A 21011-nucleotide genomic window follows, 5' to 3' on the forward strand; every position below is an offset into this window, starting at 1 on the left:
TGATATAACTCACTGTAAATGCATACAGTTAAATAAACTCACTTTAACTGCTTAATTCCGGCGTTGAGAAATATAACAGTACAGCAGTTCACGTTAATTTGTTCAAATATGCACTTATCAATGGACAGATAAAGTCGATGCCCAAAGCACTGCATCCTGACCATATATCTCTCGTGAGCCATTTGGAAATGCTCTGTCTGACTTGAATGTACGTGTAAGGCGTCTCATGTAAAGAAATAGCGAATGGGCAGTTGGTATCATGGGTCAAGAGTTTATCAGCGTTTGAAGCCTCCTGCTCTACTGTTGAGACGGGGAGCAGACCTTTTGCTATGTAGTAAACTACCGCCTCAGTAATTCTACGCCATATCCCGTTGTTTAGATCCTGATATATTCAATATATCGATATATCGCCCAGCCCTAGGATCTAGTATTTTTACCATATCGCCCAGGACTATTTCAGGGTTAATTTTTAAGTTTATAGGTTTTCTGTAAACTCTAAACCATTCAAAAGGCTACTTTGAGCAATGCCATAGAAAAATTTTTGGTTCCATAAAGAATCATCTTGGTAATACAGATTAATAATCTTGGTGTCAAGATTCACACTTACACTGGACCAAACGGTGTACAGTTTGGTTCAGGTCATGGTCCAGATTTTTTACATTATTTGTTTTTTTACGACACCAAACATCTCACAATATATGTCTATGCTTATGTGAATGTTTATAGGCTGTACACTAATAACAGTTTTTTTTAATGCAGCTTTAAGATAACTGAGCTCCATGAGAGTTTAGCATTCCTTATATTCACCCATACTTCAACTCCGCCCTTCTGACTTGAAAGCATGTGAAAGCACTGATCTCTGCAGTGCTGTGGCCCAGATGAGCTCAGGTTAACGCCCATGCTTTAGTCAGGCTTGGAACTGTAACTGTGGTAAATGTGGAAAAATAAATGAACATAAATCTTATCCAATTAGATTTCAATTTCTATTCAGAACCAATACAGCACTGATGAACATCTTGATTCATCAAATACATCCACAAGAGACCCATTTAGAATTGTGGTTCCCAACCCTAATCCTGAAACCCCCCACCCTGCACATATTAGGACTTTTCCTGCTCCCAACACACCTGGTCCAGCTGATCAGCTCATTAACAAGGTGGGGTGTTCGAGCAGGGCAGATGGTCTTCCAGGAATAGGACGAGGAACCAGTGATCTAGAACTAGAAAGCTCAAAACAACAACAGCAACAACAACAACAAAAAGGTTAATGATGCTATTAAAATAAGGTCAGTATTTTGCTACATTTATGATGCATCAGATTTCAGTTCAGGGTCTATCCAGTACTTGGCCAAATAAGCTCATTCCCCCCATGTTCATTCAAGAGAGCCACAGTGTGGAGGCACCAAATGTGCCTGAAAACCGGCGGAACACTTGAAAACACTCCTACGACCGTTCACTCGAATTTGTGCGCTCAGATATAAAGAGGCTTTATCCTTTTTGTAACCTTTTGGTTCAAGCAAACTAACAAACCAGGACTAAAATGCAACAGAGTACCATTTTCTTGCTTGGTCTGGATCAAGGGAATCGAACAACAAGTATAAACACAACCTTAGTTTGTGACCCTGTGAAGAAAGTGATTAAGTATTGAACTAGTTTTAAAATAATGCAGAATGAGATTGTATGGAACCCACGTAGTCACGTGGCTACCCCACATCCACGGTAATACCATATACCGCAGAAAATTTGGACACTGTATGAAAAAGGTGGATACCGTCCACCCCTAATTGCCATTACGGTAACCAAACAATATCTTGTGCATCCTAGAACAATGCATTAAGTTCATCAAATGCACACACACACACACACACACACACACACACACACACACACACACACACACACACACGCACTCTCAGGGAATCCCTATATAAAAGAAACCACAGACACTGAGGATGAGTCATAATGCAAGCTCTGAGACTCAGGAGAGTCGCTTTTAAGCATCTCACAGCCCTACCCAGCACCACTCTCCCTCTCTGCAGGCCAGTCTCCTCTGAGAATCATTCAGACCTTCAAATCTCAAAGGCTTTTAACTCCCCACCTTCACTCCATAATCCACTTTAACCACCGGAAACCGATCTGGATCCGTTAGGGGAAACCTGGCCGTTCAAAACCCTTTCAAATGATTTTCTTGGCCAGTATAAAATAACTTCACATATCAACGCCTAAGCGGGTTAATCTGGAGGAAAACCATGATTAGATGAGGTTGTGCTGCAGGGAGATGCATCATCACCGTACAAACAAGATGTTTAAGGCATCCTCAGACCACAGATGTCAGGTTCCAGACATCAGACTAAACAGTTTCAGGCCTCAGAGAAGAAGCAACCCACCTCCCAATTGCTTTCTGGCACCTGTGCACCACTGATGCCACTGTATCATTTAAGACGGAATGGCAATTTCAAATAAAAAGCCAAGTTCAACTTTGGACGCCACGCTAAGAAGCCTCGGACGGTAAGTTCGCATGACATTCCCAATTCCGATTTTTATTACCAGGAAAATTACACTGTCATTGCCAGGACGATGACAATGCTCTACAAACACAGCCGAACTGAAGCGAGTGTTTACTGGATTCTTTTATTTAGCAAATATTAAAACTCATACCATGTTTGTTTGTCATGGTTTGCTCTTGCATCAGCTTTAGTGGCAGGGATTGTCTCAATAAATGCGTTTGTTATTTATTAATTTATAACCAATTTTGCTCCCCAATTTCCCAACCTTCTCTTTAATTATCTCCACCATCACATGTAGGGAGGGTGAGGACTAAGCAGATGCCCATGCCCATGTCAGCATCACGCTTAAGTGATGTAAGGAGAAAGAGTGAGCCATTTATCCACCTGGAAAGAACAAGGTCCCCTCAGAGCCCCCTTTTGTAATGTGTCTTTTAATAATAATTATAAGCCAGTTCATAACTGTTTACACTGAGTTATGAGTTATGAGTTAGCAGACGTATTACACAGAAGTCCTCACAAACTATTGATGAGGTTTAGATCATAAAAAAAAAATTAGGTCTCACCAAATAAATAATTGAAACAAGCATTTGCAACAAACACACGGATCAGTCGACTGTCTACTAGGGCTGCATAATATTATATCTGATACAACATGTAATGATATTAATCATTTACTCTGTGTATCCAAGACAGAAGTAAAATAAATGGACAAAAGTATGGGGACACCTACTTTTTCATTGTTTCTTCCAAAACCAAGGGTATTAAAAAAAAAATTATCTTGCTTTCGTTAAAGTGTTTTTGCCGCAATCAATCAAATCCTCACAGCAGTGCTCCAAATTGTAGTAAGTCATCGCTAGACAGTAAAGACTACGTTTCGAAAGATTTCAGGCCCCATATTTGATTGCATTCAATGAGAAGAGCGCTAATGAGGTCGAGATGTTGGATGATAACCACACCACCTCATCCCAATCTTTCAAACTCATGCCACAAGTATTGGATGGAGCATCATCGTTCCAGAGAATACATTTCCATGCTCCACAGCCCAATGCTGAGAGGCTTTATACCCCTCTAGCCCACGCCTGGCAATAGGCATGGTGCAAATAGGTTCATACTTATCTGCTCCAGAGAGTCCTGTTCTATTGGCAGCACTTCTCTACAGGGACTAGACTAGACTAGCTCATATGTGCACATCTGTGTCAATGGGTGCAATGGAGCTGAATGCATTCATTAGAAGGATTGTCCACAAACTTTTGGACTCTCAAAAATTTTTTGTATAAGGTGGCTAAAAGTTGTAGCATGACACGTTTAATATAATCTGACATGGCCTAGGCCCTGTCGTGCGGTGGGACTATATAATGTGCACGTGCACATTGCGATTACGATGTGCACTGCGCAGCCCTAGAGTCTACTGCATTTCACAGTGCAAATGAGTGAGCGCAATCTTGCTCCGTAGACGTGCAGAGCCATTCCATAAAATGCTGATGCATTTGAAAATCTTATATACAGAGTCTTTTGCTCCAAATTTGCATGTTTACTTTGTGGATCCACCAACTCCAAACGTCCACCCACGCATATGTATCATCCACAGAATGGAAAGACCCTCTCCCGCTCTCTCTCTCTCTCCAGAACTCACTGCTGCGGGCATGATGTCTTTAATAATAGCCCAAACAGCGTCACACGTACATCTATTCTGGGCATTTCTGGACTTGCCAATGCATCCGCGATTGGTCCTAAAAATATGTGCACTCACACCGCGATGTCATTTCCTATACTTACTGATCAATGACATGCAGTGCAGCTCGATCAGCTAAAAAAAAAAAAACTAGCACAAACTCTCAGGCTGAGTCACCTAACTCAGAGAAGGCTCTGCTGAGGGAAGGTGGATGTGCACCCTTTCGCTTTTTGGCCTACTTTAGTTTTTCCCGTTTATCTTGAGCTTCTTTGTTCAGAACTGGGGGGAGGGGGGGGGGCAGCAAAACGTCACCTCTCAAACGATCAACTCAAATCCACTTCAGAGTTATTTAACAATTACTGTTAGAAAAGGTGTTGCGGTCATCTCTTTTGGCTGGTGTTTCCAAAAGTACTTTTTCATGTAATGTAATGTCTGTCTGTGCGAGAACAATTTCTTAGATGTGCTTCTGCGTTGGCCAGGATGTCCCTTTAAAAAAAAAAGCATATGCACTTGCTAAGATGCTTACTGCTCCTATCATTACCAGCTACCATTACTATTATCACCATTACCACTACTACCACTACAAGCATTACCAAAATCACTACTATCACCTACTGCTACCACCACATATCACCATTACCACTCCTATTACTGCTGCCATGACCACCATTACCACAACCGCCAACACTGCTGCCATTACCACTACAACTACTGCTTCCGTAATCAACACTACTACCACCATTACCATCACCATTATCACAACTAGTCATCATTACAACTACTACTACTACCACCATCACCACCATTACCACCGCTACTAGCACTACACCTACCATTATCACAACCACCATTACTAACAGAGTTACATGAGCTGTTGCTCTGGCCTCCAAATTCCCCAGATCTCAATTTGATGTACCGGAAGACCAAATCTGATCTGTGGCAGCTTCACTTTGCAATTTACAGGGCAGCTGCTGACGTGCATGTGCCAGATACCGCAGGGCACCTTCAGAGGTCTTGTGGAGTCCATGCCTCGGAGGGCCAGAGCTATTTTGGTGGCATGCGGAACAGCACACTCTGCAGAATTAGTCATAATGTTTTGGCTCATTAGTACATTTTGTATGTGTGTCAAAGGTCACACCGCTAGGGCAGATCAGGTGAACTGGATTTCTGCCAATGTTCTCCCAAGCCTGCTCACCCTTAGAGCTACTAAAACTACTAAACCACTACCACCACCACCTGCTACTTCTGATGTATGGTGAATAATATATGACCATTACTACGATTGTTACTACTACCACCACCACCATTACTACTACGGTTCCAACTATTACCACCACTATTAGTACTATTACTACTACAACCACCATCACCAGAACTATTACTACTAATACCATTACCACCACCACTCCCAATTACCCATAGCTTCCACCACCACCAATATAACTAATACTGTTAATACTAGTATCACCACCATTGCTATGACTACCACCATCACCACCAATGCGATTACTGCTACTACTAATAATACTAGTATCACTATTACTACTACCCCAACCACCACATCACCACTACTACTACACTAATGTTACCATAACTACTACTACTACCACCACCATTACTACTATTACCATCACCACTACTACTACACTAACATTACCATAACTACTACTACCACCACATCACCACTATTACTACTACTATTACCAACATCACCACTACTATTGCACTAATGTTACCATAACTACTACTACTACCACCACCACCACCACTACTACTACACTAACGTTACCATAACTACTACTACTACCACCACCACCACCACCACACCACCACTATTACTACTCTGATTACCAACATCACCACTACTACTCCACAAATGTTACCATAACTACTACTAACACCACCACCATCACCACTACTACTACACTAATGTTACCATTACTACTACTAGTATTACTACTGCTGCCACCACTTCCACCACTATTACCACCATCACCACGCCCATTACCACTACCATCACCAATACTACTATGACTATCACCAACATTTTCTAAAGCTTGCCCACCCTTGCTGCAGTGACTATGAAAAAAAAAACCTTACGGGAAGAGCCTGATTTAGAGCTTTAATTGAATCCAGAACCGAGCCATTACGGATTCAGAGTGCCTGCACTGGGGCACCTGTTTGCCGGCCTAAAATAATGGCATTTGTATTCTGAGAGAGAGCAGAGATGATTCAAGTGTCTTCAAAGGCCCAGCCCAGAGCCTTGCAGTGCTGATCTCTGAGCCCAACAGCACAGATGAAATAATGCGCCAGTGTGTGATGCCAGACTGACACACCGGCTCGGAGAAAGGGAGGGAGAGAGAGAGAGAGAGAGAGAGAGAGAGAGAGAGCGAAAGAGAGAGAGAAGTTTAGTCAGACTGTGTTCATGCTCATCAGCATGGTGACTCCAACGCTATCAGAACAAATGAGCTACTTCTAATAAAACTATCTGTCCTCGTTCTTTTTCTTCAGAGGACAACAAACATCCCCTGCCAAGGTTAATGCATGCCTAGGGAAAGCGAGAGACACACAGAGCGAGAGAGAAAAAGAGAGCGCGAGAGAGAAAAAGAGAGCGCGAGAGAGAAAAAGAGAGCGCGAGAGAGAGATGAACCCACATTATACCACTGTGACCTTGCAAAGCGCCCAGTCCGGCACTAGGACGCACACACTCTGCGTCCGTACATACACACACACACACACACACTGCGTCTGTGCCAGCGGTTACAGCGGAGCCATTACTGAGTATGCAATCACAGCATGGCACTGCAACCGCCCGCCTGCCAACAAACGCAGGTAATGCTCCGGCTCAGGCCAGCGCTAATACTGCCAGAGACACACTATACACCCTGAAAATAACCTCACATACAAGAGACCTGTACACACACACACACACACTTACACAGGGCAGCCTTCTGAGTTCAGGGGGCTGAAACTTAAAAGGGCCGATATCCTACATTTACGGTCATGTGAAAAATATTTCGTTCTTTTCTGAGAAATATGGACAGATCAGTATGGGAGAAAGTAAGTATTTATCTACAGTCCAGCTTAATAAGCCATTAAAGGTGTGTAAGAGATCTGGAGATCTTGCCCATCCAACTTGTGTTATTCAACGGTATTACAGAATCAGAAATATAATCATTAAAAAGTGTAAAAGTTAATGTTACATCAGAAATTTAATCGTTCCTAAAGTTCATTTATATAAGCATGGATGATAAATGTACTGCAGTTAGTAGAACAGTTAGTGTTTTATTTGCCTTGGAATTATCTTTACGGTGTCTTTTGCCAGAATAATCTACGCCAAAACAAGTTAGGCTCCAAGATTTCTGTACAACACACATAAGCTGCATAAGCTGAGCGTGTGGTGGCGAATGGTGATTGGAAACAATGGTTTGGGCTGAAGGGAGGTCAGGATGTGCAGAGGTAAGCTTATTTTGATAGTCTGAGAAGTTGGGAGTCAGAGCGAAGCTTGAAAGACACTTTGTTTTTACTGGGGTGAAAGGCTCTTTAATTCATCTTTAATTTCCTTTAAACTTTCTTATATTTAGGATTTTTGTCTTGATGTATATTTTTTCCATCACCATCATAAAAAGTGTTTTGTCCAGTTTTGTTTCATCCAATAAACTGGTAAAAACTACCTTGGGACTCAGCCTGGATTGTATCCACACCACAATGAACATTTCCCATGGTTTCAATATCTTACAGGTGGTAAACTAGCTTATTGTTGTAGAATATGAACACATACATACATTCATACTTTTGTCTCCCATGGCTTCAAATGCATACTTACAGCTGTGTATTGAGACGCTTATTGCCCTATCCTGTACATTTAACCAAAATACTGCATACTGTCCTGTTTCTACTTGGAAAATGCTAGAATGCTGTGTGCATCCTGTGTGAAAAACAAAGTATCTTAGCTTAAAGAGTATTGTGCATATTATTGTGCATATTATATATCTGTAATCAGTTCAAGTTACATTCTAAGTCTAAAGGCCAGAGAACACTGACCAAACAATCTAGGGTAGAAAGGGGAAGGGGAAGTAAGGGGAATTATTTTATATATATATATATATATATATATATATATATATATATATATATATATATATATATATATATATATATATAAATGGTAACTGGACAATCATTCACTGCTCAGTCTGCCCTCACTGCTTTACACAAATATTTTTAACCATCTCAAATATGAAAAATTGTTGTGACAAACCGCCGTACACAACAGGAAAGATAGGGGGCGATTCTATTGCTTTATTGTAGCACAACAAAACTTTGACTGTGTCCTAATTGTGTACTGCACATTAATGGCCAATTTATGCACCTACGTCAACTCTACAAACCCAATAGCTATGAGTCATAGTGACGCAGATCACTGGTCTGCTTGGTAACATCATGTTTCTGCCTTTAATGCCATTTTTCAATTCAGCTGGACGAAGGGGGATCGCGGATTGTGCGGACGCTGATGTGAGAAATCGCTGCACATGACAAACCAAATCATCAAATCTACCTGCATTCCCTCAACAGAGTCCATGCATCTCTGACGTATTCTCCCTCTACTCAGTTTCAGCCGCCATCCTTTGCTATACGCCAGGAAAGTCAACACAGTGGCATTAGAAAAGTGTCTTGCCAGACTTGAGTTTTAACATTTAAACGCATGTAAGGATGGTACACTGTAGATTCTGTGCTCAAAGCAGAAGCTTAAATTATCCTAAATACTATAAGTTTTGTATTATATATTATAGTTTTTCAGGTCAGCACACAAAATATGAACAAACAGACCTTTTTTTTTTTAAACTAACAGGAAATGCCAACATGCATCAGCTTTTATTGGTAATTTCATTTCTAATAATTATTGACCTGAGTAGCTCTTCTGTTTGCCGTAGCATTGTGGAATAACAGCCCATCGTAACCAAACAGTTCTGAGTATGTATAGGATGGCTATTTAATCTACAGCCCCGGAAAAATTAAGAGACCACCCTACATTATCATTTTCTCTGGTTTTATTATTTCTAGCCAATGTGTTTAGGAAAATTAACATTTGTGTTGTATTTCATAAACCATGGACAACATTTCCCCTAAATTGCAAATACAAATATTGCTATTTAGAGCATTTATTTGCAGAGCTGGTCAAAAACAACTGCTAAAATAATGGAAACAAATTATTATAATAATTATAATGCAAATAAGTTATTATTAATATAATTGAAACACCACAATACTAAACTTGAACTTTGAGAGCATTCAAAAATCCCTATGGTGAAATAACCTTGACTGCCAATCATAGCTGTCATGTCTTGGCAGGCTCTCCACTGGTCTTTCACATAGCTGTTGGGTGACTTTATATCATTCATAGTCTGCAAATTCAGGTACCTCAGCTTTGTTTGATAAAAAAAAAGCCTGGAATAATATGGCTGGCATACACGTAGACATGCAAATTTGCATGCAAAAAAAGAAAAAAAGATCGAATTGTCTTTAAATTTTTTCCAGAGCTGTATACTACATACTTTATAGTACATACACAAAAACTAATTAGTACTAGTAATTAAGGCGCATTTGGGACACAAGCTTTTAATGATAGCAGCAGTGGACGAGCAACCGAAAGAGAATAAATACAGTAAGGATTAGTTGTTAAGTTAATCGATATTAAGTCTTCATTAAAGTCTCCTCCTCACCCCAAGCACAACATGGGTCTGTTAAACCAATGCCTTTCCTGGAAATCAGCCACCTCAAACCCAGGCACTAAATCTCTTTTATTGTATATGGAACAAATCTAAAATACTGTACCTCAGAAAGGACAGACTCAGATTCATCCTTTAATATCCATCGCCGTTAAGAAATGAATTAGAATTCATTATGACTATTAAACGCTTAGGTAGGTCGCTAACGCCGCTTGCTACAGTCGCTTATATGGGAAGCTGTAAAAGCTTGGCACACATTTCTGCTGACAGACCAGTGCTGGAAACCATCACAACCAACCAGACACCGTTCTATTCAATTAGAGCATAAAACGTTCCGGTAACCAGACAGGGCATATGGTCCTGGGATTATTCCAGAGTCCTCTGCGAGGACAGAAAGCACCGGCCACATAAGGAAGGAACATGAAATTCATAGTCATGATCTGTGCTATGGAGGATATTAGCATGTTAATGCATCACTGAGACTTCTGTCAAGTGCATACTGAGCACGCTGACCAATCAGCTTGACCCTTAATGAGTAACCCATGTGCAATCTGATGTGCAAAGGGCTGTGAGATAATTCCAAGCACTCCCGCAGAGCGTGCTGCGATTACATAGTGCACTTTGTTAATTGCAATTATTAATTGCAATTAAAATAACAGTCAAAAATAATTGCATAATAATTAGCATTATTGTAATGATTGTGCCGCTGTAATAGATGATATTAACAAAGCTGTACGCTGTTATGTAATGTAGAATTTATCTTGATAAGCACGGCAAACTGTTTTAAACACATTCTCTCGGCCTTGGGGATTGTCCTACTCATTAAAATCTGCCACCAATTCTACTTGGAAGCCAGAATCTAGTGGCAGGATTCAATAAAACACTGCAAACAACCATTCAATACACTGTTTTCAACGATTTATTAAATTATTTCAATTGAACCACGTTGAATTCTGCCTACAGGTGTATAGGGATATTCTTATTGGCATATACACTGATCATAAACACTTATCCGCCATAACATAAAAAAAACCCCTAAAAATTATGCCCAAGCCGCCTAAACAGCTCTGACCCGTCAAGACATGGGCCGAAGGTGTCCCGTGGTATCTGGCACCAAGACGTAAGCAGCAGATCCTATAAGTCCTGCAAATTGTTTAGGTGGGGCTTCCATGGCCTTGGAGACTTTTTGGTAGGCACTAACCACTGCATACTGGGAACACCTCACAAGACCTGCCTGATGTTTTGGAGATGTTCTGACCCAGTCGTCTAGCCATGACTAACCGTCTCTAGTCAAAGTGCATTAGATTCTGACGCTTGCCCATATTTCCTGCTTCCAACACAATGCCTTCAAGAACTGACCGTTCACTTGCTGCCCAATAACTTCACCCCTAGACATCTCAACAAATGTTATTCAATTCACTTGGCAGTGGTTTTAATGTTATGGCTGATCAGGGTTTCATTTTCTCTTTGTTTAGACAGACCATATTCTACATCCTGCTTAGTAGTGCATTCCTCTTTTGAAATATCTGTCAAACTTAAATATCTAACTGATGCTGGTGCTTCTTCTTAATGCAATTATTTGCGGATATTGATTTGACTGATATAATTTTTTATCCATAATGTATGATAGCATGTTATAATCGACCAAGACTGAACCAACCAAAATTCTTAGTTTGCAGCAAAAGCTAATGTATCTAGCAAAAGTTTTTAAGATCTAATATCCTACATTTTTCTTGTATTTCAGTTTTCCCCCGGAGGTCTTGTGGTGGGCCTGAAGTGTTGGTTTATGTACCAAAAACAGTCCTAATTCATTTTTTTATGACTGTTTTCCAATCTCTCTTTCTCCATTACAGTGAAATGGAATGGAAGAATAGCTGCCTCAATAGAGCCCCATTCAAAATACAGCCCGGCCTGAACCTCCTTATAACTACAGTGTGACATATAGTGGTATATTACTATAGTGGGGCTACACCGTCAACTGTAGTAGGCAGAATACGTGGATACGTTCAAGGGCTGATTTCTTAACAAGAAGAGCCAGAGCTATCGTCTCGGCAGATAGCCATCAGGCTGAAAGTCTGCTAACAAACCATGCCTTTCAGGGTTAGGCGTTTGAACTGAATGCATTTCCTGAGTGATTCACTGTAAAACGGCTAGAAAAAAATAACGGAAACGGTTCTTGAATGTCATACGTGCTTAAAATGTCTGTTTATAGCTAGAGCTGCCTCAAGTAGTATTACATCTTGGCTGAATCTCAAATGGCCCTGTACTCTCTCTACATACTGCAATATGTTAGTTATGAAATGTTAAAAGAAAAAATCAAGTTGAACTTCTAATGCCAGCTGACAGCCCAAGCACACTGTGTGTCAGTGCAAAGTCAACGTTATGGCATTATGACAACCTTACTGGAATCAAGGATACAGCTTAAAAAAATAATAATAATAAATCTAAAAAATCTGATACAGTATGCGATTTAAAAATAGGATTATTTTATGGACTAATGCTGAGTAGAACTCATTGTTCATGATTTACCTGCACCTTGTGCTAAAAAAAAACAAAAAAAACAAACACCTGAAATCAGGTCTCCTGGTTGTCTGATCTATGTAGTTTGCTGGTATAGCAAAACACTATGGCTTCTTATGGGAAATTATGAGGGTATATTTTAGGACATTAAAACAAGGTCAGCACAGCACAGGCATGTCCCATAAACTTCAACAGTGAAAGACTCAATGGCGAGCAGGAGAAAGCAATTTTACATACAGTATTTAGCTGCTTCCTGAATAATGCTAAGCATTTGAGAAATATTAATTACATCTTAAAAAGAAACAAATTGCTATATAAACTTAATTCCATTACACCACATTTTCACTTGGCATAAACCGCCTATGTTCCCTTAATAATTCATTTCAATTACTGATTAAACAAAACTGAAATATCTCAGTGTAAATTATTAGGAATTCTTTGAAATGTATTTTTTATAGAAATAAATAGATTAAAGATATACGTTCTAAGCAAAAAGGGTTCTATAGAGGGTTGGATGGCATACTAGTAATACCACATACCACTGTATTTAAAAAGCTCTACAGTATCTCAAATTGAGGATTGAGGACTATATGTCTGATGTGTCAAATTACTGTTTGGTGTCTATCTAATACATGGCCAAACAAGCAAATTTCCTCCAGGAGCATTTAAAAGAACCGCAGGCTAGGGGCACAGTGGACGCTCAACGACTGGTAAGGTCACAGAGGTTGAGGAAAAGGGACAACCAGCAAACCTGGATAAACCAGCTTGCTAAATGTGCCTGAAAACAGTCACCACCACTCCTCCAAGACCCTTCGCTTGACTTTCACTGCGCTCTCAGGCCTGAGGCTTTATCCTTTGAGCCGGAGTTAGCTGGAACACGGCCTGCACTGTGGTGTTTAGCCTGTTAGCAAACTTCTCTAAGCCTAGATAGTCGGCTATGGGTCCAAACACAGCAGAATCACACATTTTGTCCTTCCTGTTACTCTCAACACCAGTCGCTCAAGTTTTTATTATAAACATAAATGTAAAACCATCTGCGGTACTCATGCAACACCTTGCCTCCGGTAATACCACTTTAAAAAGTGGATACCGACCAACCCTAGTTATATACATATCCATTTGCTTTACTTTCCAGCTTATGGCAGACGCCCTTACCTAGAGCAACATTAAAAGCTATGTTATTGCCTAGACCAGGGTGCTGTAATACTGTACACATTGAGCAAGACGCCAACATATGGGAAACGATGAGGACACAGGCATGTTCCATAAACATCAACGGAGAAATGCCCAATGTTCCAAAATTTTTACATACAGTAGAAGTGAAACAAGCAGTAAACTGACGACAACTGAGGTCATGGGCGCCCAAGACTCACCGATGCTCAGGGAGGCCATACCTCACAACTTACAGGACTTTACAGGGAATCTGCTGCTAACATCTTGGTGTCAGATACTATAGGACACCTTCAGAGGTGTTGTGGAGCCCATGCCGAGCTGTTTTGGGTGGCATGAGGGGGAACTACACAATATTAGGCATATATATTAAGTGGTTTTAATGTTATGGCTGATCAGTGTACTCATAGACATTATATAACTCTCATCACTTTTCAACAACAACAACAAAAAAGTTAAATATACCCAAAACTGTTCATGTTTGTCGTCCTTGGGGGATTTGGACCCCCCCCCCCGCACACACACACACACACACACACACACACACACACACACACACACACACACACACACACACCGTGGCTTTGTTAAAGCTGATGCGTCCTCTTAACAAACACCTTAACATGTCACACGCTGCGATCAGCCCAGCTGTGAGTGTGCTGAGGCTAGGCTGAGTGGGCAGAGGAGTAATTACAGCAACAATAACGAAGCCTTCAGCCACAGCCCATGTTCTGACCTAATCTCTGGGTTTGGACACAGCGCGTTCTCCAAGCTCAAGGGTTTACAGCCAGCAGGCATTAATAAGAAGTGTGGATAACCACGGCTTAACAGCAGCTTAGCTTTCTGATAGGCCTACAGACACCAAAACATGGCGTGTGGAGCGTTGCGTGTGGTCTTCTTCATGTCAACACGTCATTACCTTGTCATATACATTAATTAGCCATAACATTGATACCACCTCCTTGTTTCTACACTCATTGTCCATTTTGTCAGCTCCTTACCACATAGGAACCCTTTGTAGTTCTATCATATATTTCTCTGCATGCTGTGTTAGCCTCCCTTCACCTTGTTCTTCAATGGTCAGGACCCCACAGGACTAACCACCACAGAGCAGGTATTATTAGGGTGGTGGGTCATTCTCAGCACTGCAGTGACACTGGCTGACATGGTGGTGGTGGGTTAGTAGTGTGTGCTGCTGGAGTTTTTAAACATTGTGTCCACTCACTGCTACTCTATTAGGTCAGAGACAGATACTCATCTGCTGCTGCACAGTTTGTGTGGGTCATTGTCTAGTCATTTATCAGTGGTCACAGGATGCTGCTCACAGGATGCTAAACACACGCGAACACATCAATACAATATCAGTGTCACTGCAGTGCTGAGAATGATCCACCACCCAAATAATACCTGCTCTGGGGTGGTCCTGTGTCCTGTGCCCCGTGTCCCTGACTAGGGTTGGACAGTATCCACTGTCCATACATAAATGGACCTGGTTAAAAAAAAACGTGTCTTTTTAATGAGTAGTAGTAGTAGATCTTCTCCAAGCATGTTACATTTCATTGGCGATTGTGTAGGAATCAAGTGGGGTCGAGTTACGTTGCCGTTGGACCACTCTCCTCACATGCGGTCATACGGTCCTGTGCCATCGCCATGGCAGCAGAATAGTCTTAGGAGTGTCTTTGACTGCCTTCAGGCCCATTTAGTAGACTGTGGTTCATCCAGTGATACACACAGAAGCATCGTCAAGTGTCTTCACTGGGTTGGGGGTGTCCAGAAACTTTTTTTTTTTGACACGTAAAAAGTTAGTGCGCATCCGTCCGTGAAAAGCTGCTTGCGGATGGAAAGAGAGCCCGGCTGTGTAAACTTTGGGGCGTAGGAGTTTGAATGTGTTAAATAATAGATGATCACCAGTTGAACTCCCAGAGTCAGCTGAACGTGCTCAGAGGCATGTGGATGAACTCTGAATGCACTGGGTCTCTCAAAGCCAAAGGGGGGGGGGGGGGGGGGGGTACAGCGGCAGCTACTAAAGCCTCACAGCTGTGTTTAGAGGGCTAAATCCATGCTGAATCAGTGCTGACAGGCTACAAGACACAATTTCAGTAAAAGCTAATCTTCATGTGTCCTAAAGAAGCGCACAGAGATGGGATTTGTGGGCAGATGACAAGGTCCTCTTCCTACCACCAAAATGGCTCTGACTTGTAGGTACTCCACAAGATCTCTGAAAATGTCCTGTGGCTTCCCCACCCCAAGACGCTAGCAGCTGATCTTTTATGCAGCACTATGGTGAGATTTGGTATTTTAGCTCTTGGGCTCCCCCTGCAGCTGAGGAGTGTAGTTCACTTTTACTCCACCACAGTAAATACAAATCACCCTCTACACATCACATGTATTTGTTGACAAGCCAAAAAATATAAGATACAGAAGTGGCATCTGAGAAAGAAGTGTGGAGGCGGTAGAGTAATATTACAGGAATATGAATATGGTTACGCAGTGCTACGCAGTTCTGGCAAGAGGCTCTCATGCAGCTCCACCAAAGTTTCATAGTGCAGTAGCAGCTTTCCGGCCTGGAGTGGCAATGACGGAGACAACGTTCTCCCTGCTGCAATCAACATACCATCGACATGATTCTGAAGCTGCGATTTTAAAGCTACAATTGCTGCATAATGTTGCTTGTGTGTTGCACATGGGGACTGAAAACCACATTTTGAAAATGTTGCTTCTTTAAGCGGCTTCTGAGACGATTAAGACCCCCGTTTACATGCACACTACAGTTAATCCGATCCAAAATTGCACACCATTCAAGGAGTAGAGCACCATTCAAGTGTACAACTAGCATCACGCGAGTCCGAAACCTTTGGATGAAAGTGCGCAGCATAGACTAAAGGCAGAGAGAGTCGTACTGAAGGAATTCACCAATTTTGATCTGGAGCAAAATTCATGATTTTATGTGCCTTATTTTGAAACCGAAAAATGACCAGTTTTCTCGCAGGATGACCACCTGAACACTGCACAGTTTTAAACCATTCAATAAATCCTAAACCCTCAGTCTGACCACTACAAATGTTAAACTGCTCTGAATCAGGAGAGAAACGCTGGTTAGCATTAGCTTAGTTTGCAGCACAACAGTCTGCTCACTACAGAATTTAATAAGCCCACTTATTAACGTCTAGACGAGAATGACTTGAGCGCCTGGTGACTAATGATCAGGCCTGATAGGTACCTGTTGAAAAAGGTACCTATAACACTGTATTTCTCCCCCTGTAAAAAATGAATAAAGAAATAAATAAAAAATAATAATGGTCTGATACTTCCGACACCATTTTTTAGGAAGTGACATCATCGAAGTCTCTGTGACAGCCCTTTTTTTCTTTTTACTTTCAGATCAATGTTTGAAGTCTGAACCCGCTTAAAATCTCATTTCACACATTTTTACGTGTAAATAGTTGGCGTAGTCACATTCAGCTTGATAATCCATGAATAATCTGAGCAGAAGACATGAACCACGAGAGTCCCTATTCCAGTAGTAACACATGTTGCAGTTGCCTTGCACTTACGGACAACACACTTAAACTTTCCGATTAGGAATGTAATCGGATGCAGGACCGATTACAATACAGATCTAGCTATTAGTCAGATTATTAATGGATTATCAGGCTGCATGTCAACGTGGCTAGTGTTGTACTTCGGCTTGGGAGGTAAAGCAGCAATACTGTATACTGCTGTATTCGAAAAAATGTTGACGGGATTTCAAAACTAATAAAAGCTTGAGCTAAAACGTTTCTCATTAATTTCTGCCCTTTCAACAGCAGCCGCCCGATCATTCGTCACCAGACACTCGAGTCATTCTTTAACATTTGTAGTGGTCAGACTGAGGGTTTAGGATTTATTGAATGGTTTAAAACTGTGCAATGTTCAGGTGGTCATCCTGCGAGCAGACTGGTCATTTTTCGGTTTGATTGTATGGACGCCGCGTTAATAATAAGACTCAGTATTACTTTGTGATGGTATAAAAGTATGAAAAAAGGGATACCACATAACCCTGGTTGATTACAAAAAAATTATATTTTTTAAAAAGCAATATTTGTTAACATTATCACAATATATTGCTAAATATTAAATCGTAACCCCTGTATCGTGATGCATGCCGTATCGCCAGGTTCTTGCCAATACACAGCCCTACTGAACACCTCCACACTGAAGCTGTCCAGCCTACCCAGTTGGTGTACCTACGCTTTGATTGCTTGTTAGCTACATGTTAAACTAAACAAGCAAATTTATAGACACAAAACAGGTCTTGGACAGCTGCGTGAAGCTGTATGAAGGTCTTCACTTTGAAAGTCATGTTGTAAAGCAACAGGAGGATAAATGACATGGTGGAGCAGAGCCATGAGCAGATAAGCACTGCACTACCCTTACTGTCCTTATAAAGCTCTGATGTGGCCTGGTAATCCCTAATCTGAAGGTGGGAAATGAGACAGAGAAGACTGAGAAGCTTGTGAGGCTAAACAGAACCCCAGAACAGAAAGCAAAGCCAGTAGCAAGAGGATGAGTGAGTGCTGGGTATTGAACGCTGCATTAAAAGGCCTCAGCATCAGCATGCTTATTGATGGCATATCTGAATGCATTTTACAGGAATGTGGACAATAGGCTGTTGAGCAGGAGTCCACAGTGCTACGTTGATTTCCTTAGACCCACAAACTGACAAGACAATGACAATGGCTCAGAACATCACATGGTTTCCAAGCGCTTCTTTCCAGGCTCCCTATAAATGGACAATGCATACACTGGCTTGAACAACAGAGATAGATAGATAGAGATAGAGAGAGAGAGAGAGAGAGAGAGAGAGAGAGAGAGGTTTATGGGCAGAGATACACATATGAAACTCTCTCACACACCCATACACACATGTACACACATGCACGCGCACGCACGCACGCGCGGGACTTACCTTCCTCCAAACCTTGCTGCCTTCTCCTCTTTTTCTCTCTCTCTCTCTGTCTTCTTTCGGGCAGCAGGGTAGGTGTTATGTTGTACACGGTTATATTCACGATGCCTAATGTTTCTATAGCGTTATTATTTAGTTTCACACCCGTTTTCCGGCATGCCCTGCCTCCTGCGCTCGGATTGGCTATTAGGTGCTGTCCTTTGAATTAGGATTGGCTAGTGCTTTTTGCTCTGCTATACGTTAAACGGTTTGCCAATCCCTGTGCTAGCCAATCCTTGTGCCGGTGGGCGGGGTTTCGTGGTAAACCGTATCCTTTTTAAGTCCCCAAAACTTAAATAAATAAATGTAAAAAATAATAATAAACAAATAAATAAATAAATACATAAATAATAAATGTAGACCTTGTGTTTCCTGACAAATGTCAGCACTTTGGACCTATGTCCCCATTGACTTGACTGACATCTCGTTTGAGTGGAGTATTAAAAATACAAAAAGTTGGATAAAAGGGTGCAGTTTTTAGTTTACTAACATTTCTACGAACATGTGACTTATTTTAAATAAAATGTTGTTTTGTTTTAAGATGATTTATAATGTATAAAAATATTATGTATTAAAATTCCGTATACATTTTTTTATTTAATGGCATTATTTTTGTGTCCCTCTGTCCCCTATTCAATCCTATAACACTGTAATTTCTCCCCCTGTAAAAAAAAAGAGTAAATAAATAAATAAATAAATAAATTAATTAATTAATTAAAACTAATTTCAGGAAGTGACATCATCAAAGTCTCTGTGACAATACTTTTTTCTTTTTACTTTCAGATCAATGTTTGAAGTCTGAACCCGCTTAAAATCTTGTTTCACACATTTTTACGTGTAAATAGTTGGCGTAGTGCCAGGTACAGGCACTAGCATACGTGTTAGCATTGAAAGGCATTAGCCATTTGAGCAGGAAACCTTCCACCCCTTAACTTTCCACCAGGCTGGAACTGTTGAATGATTCTCACAGTTTGTGCCTTCACATAGACACCCCCCCATTCCTGAGAATGACTCCAACAAGTGGGAAAGGAAACACACTAGCAGATTTGGCACTTCTTTCCACAGGTGCTAAAACGGGAGCTGGTGTGTATACGGGAGATATTGCTCCCATTTCAATACAGTTTTTTAATATCCCCTCATCTACTCGCCAGTGGAGTTCATTAGATAAGCTCTTGGAGGTGCGATTGAGGGATCAAGAGAACATAATGCTTCATTTAAGTGCTGTTGTGTGAACTGGGAAATACCAATTTTCCATGAACAGCTGACGAAAGCCCTGTTGGCACTGGATTCATTTATCAGGGGTCTCCTCAGTCATAAAACTCCTCCAACGCACCACAGGCTGGGTTTATTACCAAAATTTAGCAATACGTTACAGTTGAGTCCAAACTGTCAAAGAGGCGCTGCAGTAAAGAAAAGATGTGGGCTCTCATTTCAGTTGGGGGAGAACCAAGTTGTCGCATGCTCAGACCATGCCATCAGCATATGATAACTCTGAGAACTTTGGACTGGACTTCAGGTTGCTATGGTGCCCCAGGTGGCTGTAATAGTGTTGCCAGGTGGTTGCTATGGTGTTGGTATGTGGGTAGATGGTGTCTCAGGTTGTTGTTTTGGTGTTGCTGGATGTTGCTTAATGGTTACTAGGTGGTTGTAATAGTGTTGCTAGGTGGTTGCTATGGTGTTGGTAAGTGGTTGCTATGGTAATGCAAGATGAACGCTGTGGTGTCCCAGGATGTTGTTATGGTGTTGCTAGATGTTGCAAAATGGTTACAAGGTGGTTGCTATGGTGTTGGTAAGTGTTTGCTCCAGTAATGCCAGGTGAGTGCTATAGTGTCCCAGGTTGTTGTTATAGTGTTGCTAGATGTTGCTTAATGGTTACTAGGTGGTTGTAATAGTGTTGCTAGGTGGTTGCTATGGTGTTGGTAAGTGGTTGCTCTGGTAATGCTAGATGAACGCTGTGGTGTCCCAGGTTGTTGTTATGGTGTTGCTAGATGTTGCTTAATGGTTACTAGGTGGTTGTAATAGTGTTGCTAGGTGGTTGCTATGGTGTTGGTAAGTGTTTGCTCCAGTAATGCTAGGTGAGTGCTATGGTTTCCCAGGTTGTTGTTATGGTGTTACTGGATGTTGCTTAATGGTTACTAGGTGGTTGTAATAGTGTTGCTAGGTGGTTGCCATGGTGTTGGTTAGTGGTTGCTCTAGTAACAATCTGGAGTTGGAATTGATTGAAATGCAAAAGCATTCATAACATTAATCATAACAATACATTTTAGTCAGACTTCAGACTTTCAGTTTGCCAGGCTAATTATCTGACCGTGGCACTGGACCGAGGGTCTTGAGTTTGTTTGGACAGTTAGGTGAGAATGTATGTGCACACCTGGCTCAGCTTCAGTTTTGCACTGGATAAATCAGATTGTGTTGACGTCTCGCTGCCCC

At 41.3% G+C, this 21011-nt stretch overlaps 1 protein-coding gene across 2 annotated transcripts in view; it reads right to left on the minus strand.

Moving 5' to 3' along the window:
• Positions 1-18678, minus strand: part of LOC140575222 (cholinesterase-like) — a 34940-nt gene extending 16262 nt beyond the window's left edge. Inside the window, exons 1-2 of one of the 2 annotated variants that reach the window (XM_072695448.1) lie at positions 18546-18678; positions 1128-1227 (exon numbers count right to left, since the gene is read on the minus strand). The gene's annotated coding sequence lies outside the window, so the exon portion shown is untranslated. The remainder of the gene's footprint in view (positions 1-1127; positions 1228-18545) is intronic. The other variant, XM_072695447.1, reaches the window with a different exon arrangement.
• Between the last annotated feature and the right edge of the window lie 2333 nt (positions 18679-21011).

This window comes from Salminus brasiliensis, chromosome 13 (genome assembly GCF_030463535.1).
Source record: "Salminus brasiliensis chromosome 13, fSalBra1.hap2, whole genome shotgun sequence".
NCBI lineage: Eukaryota > Metazoa > Chordata > Actinopteri > Characiformes > Bryconidae > Salminus > Salminus brasiliensis.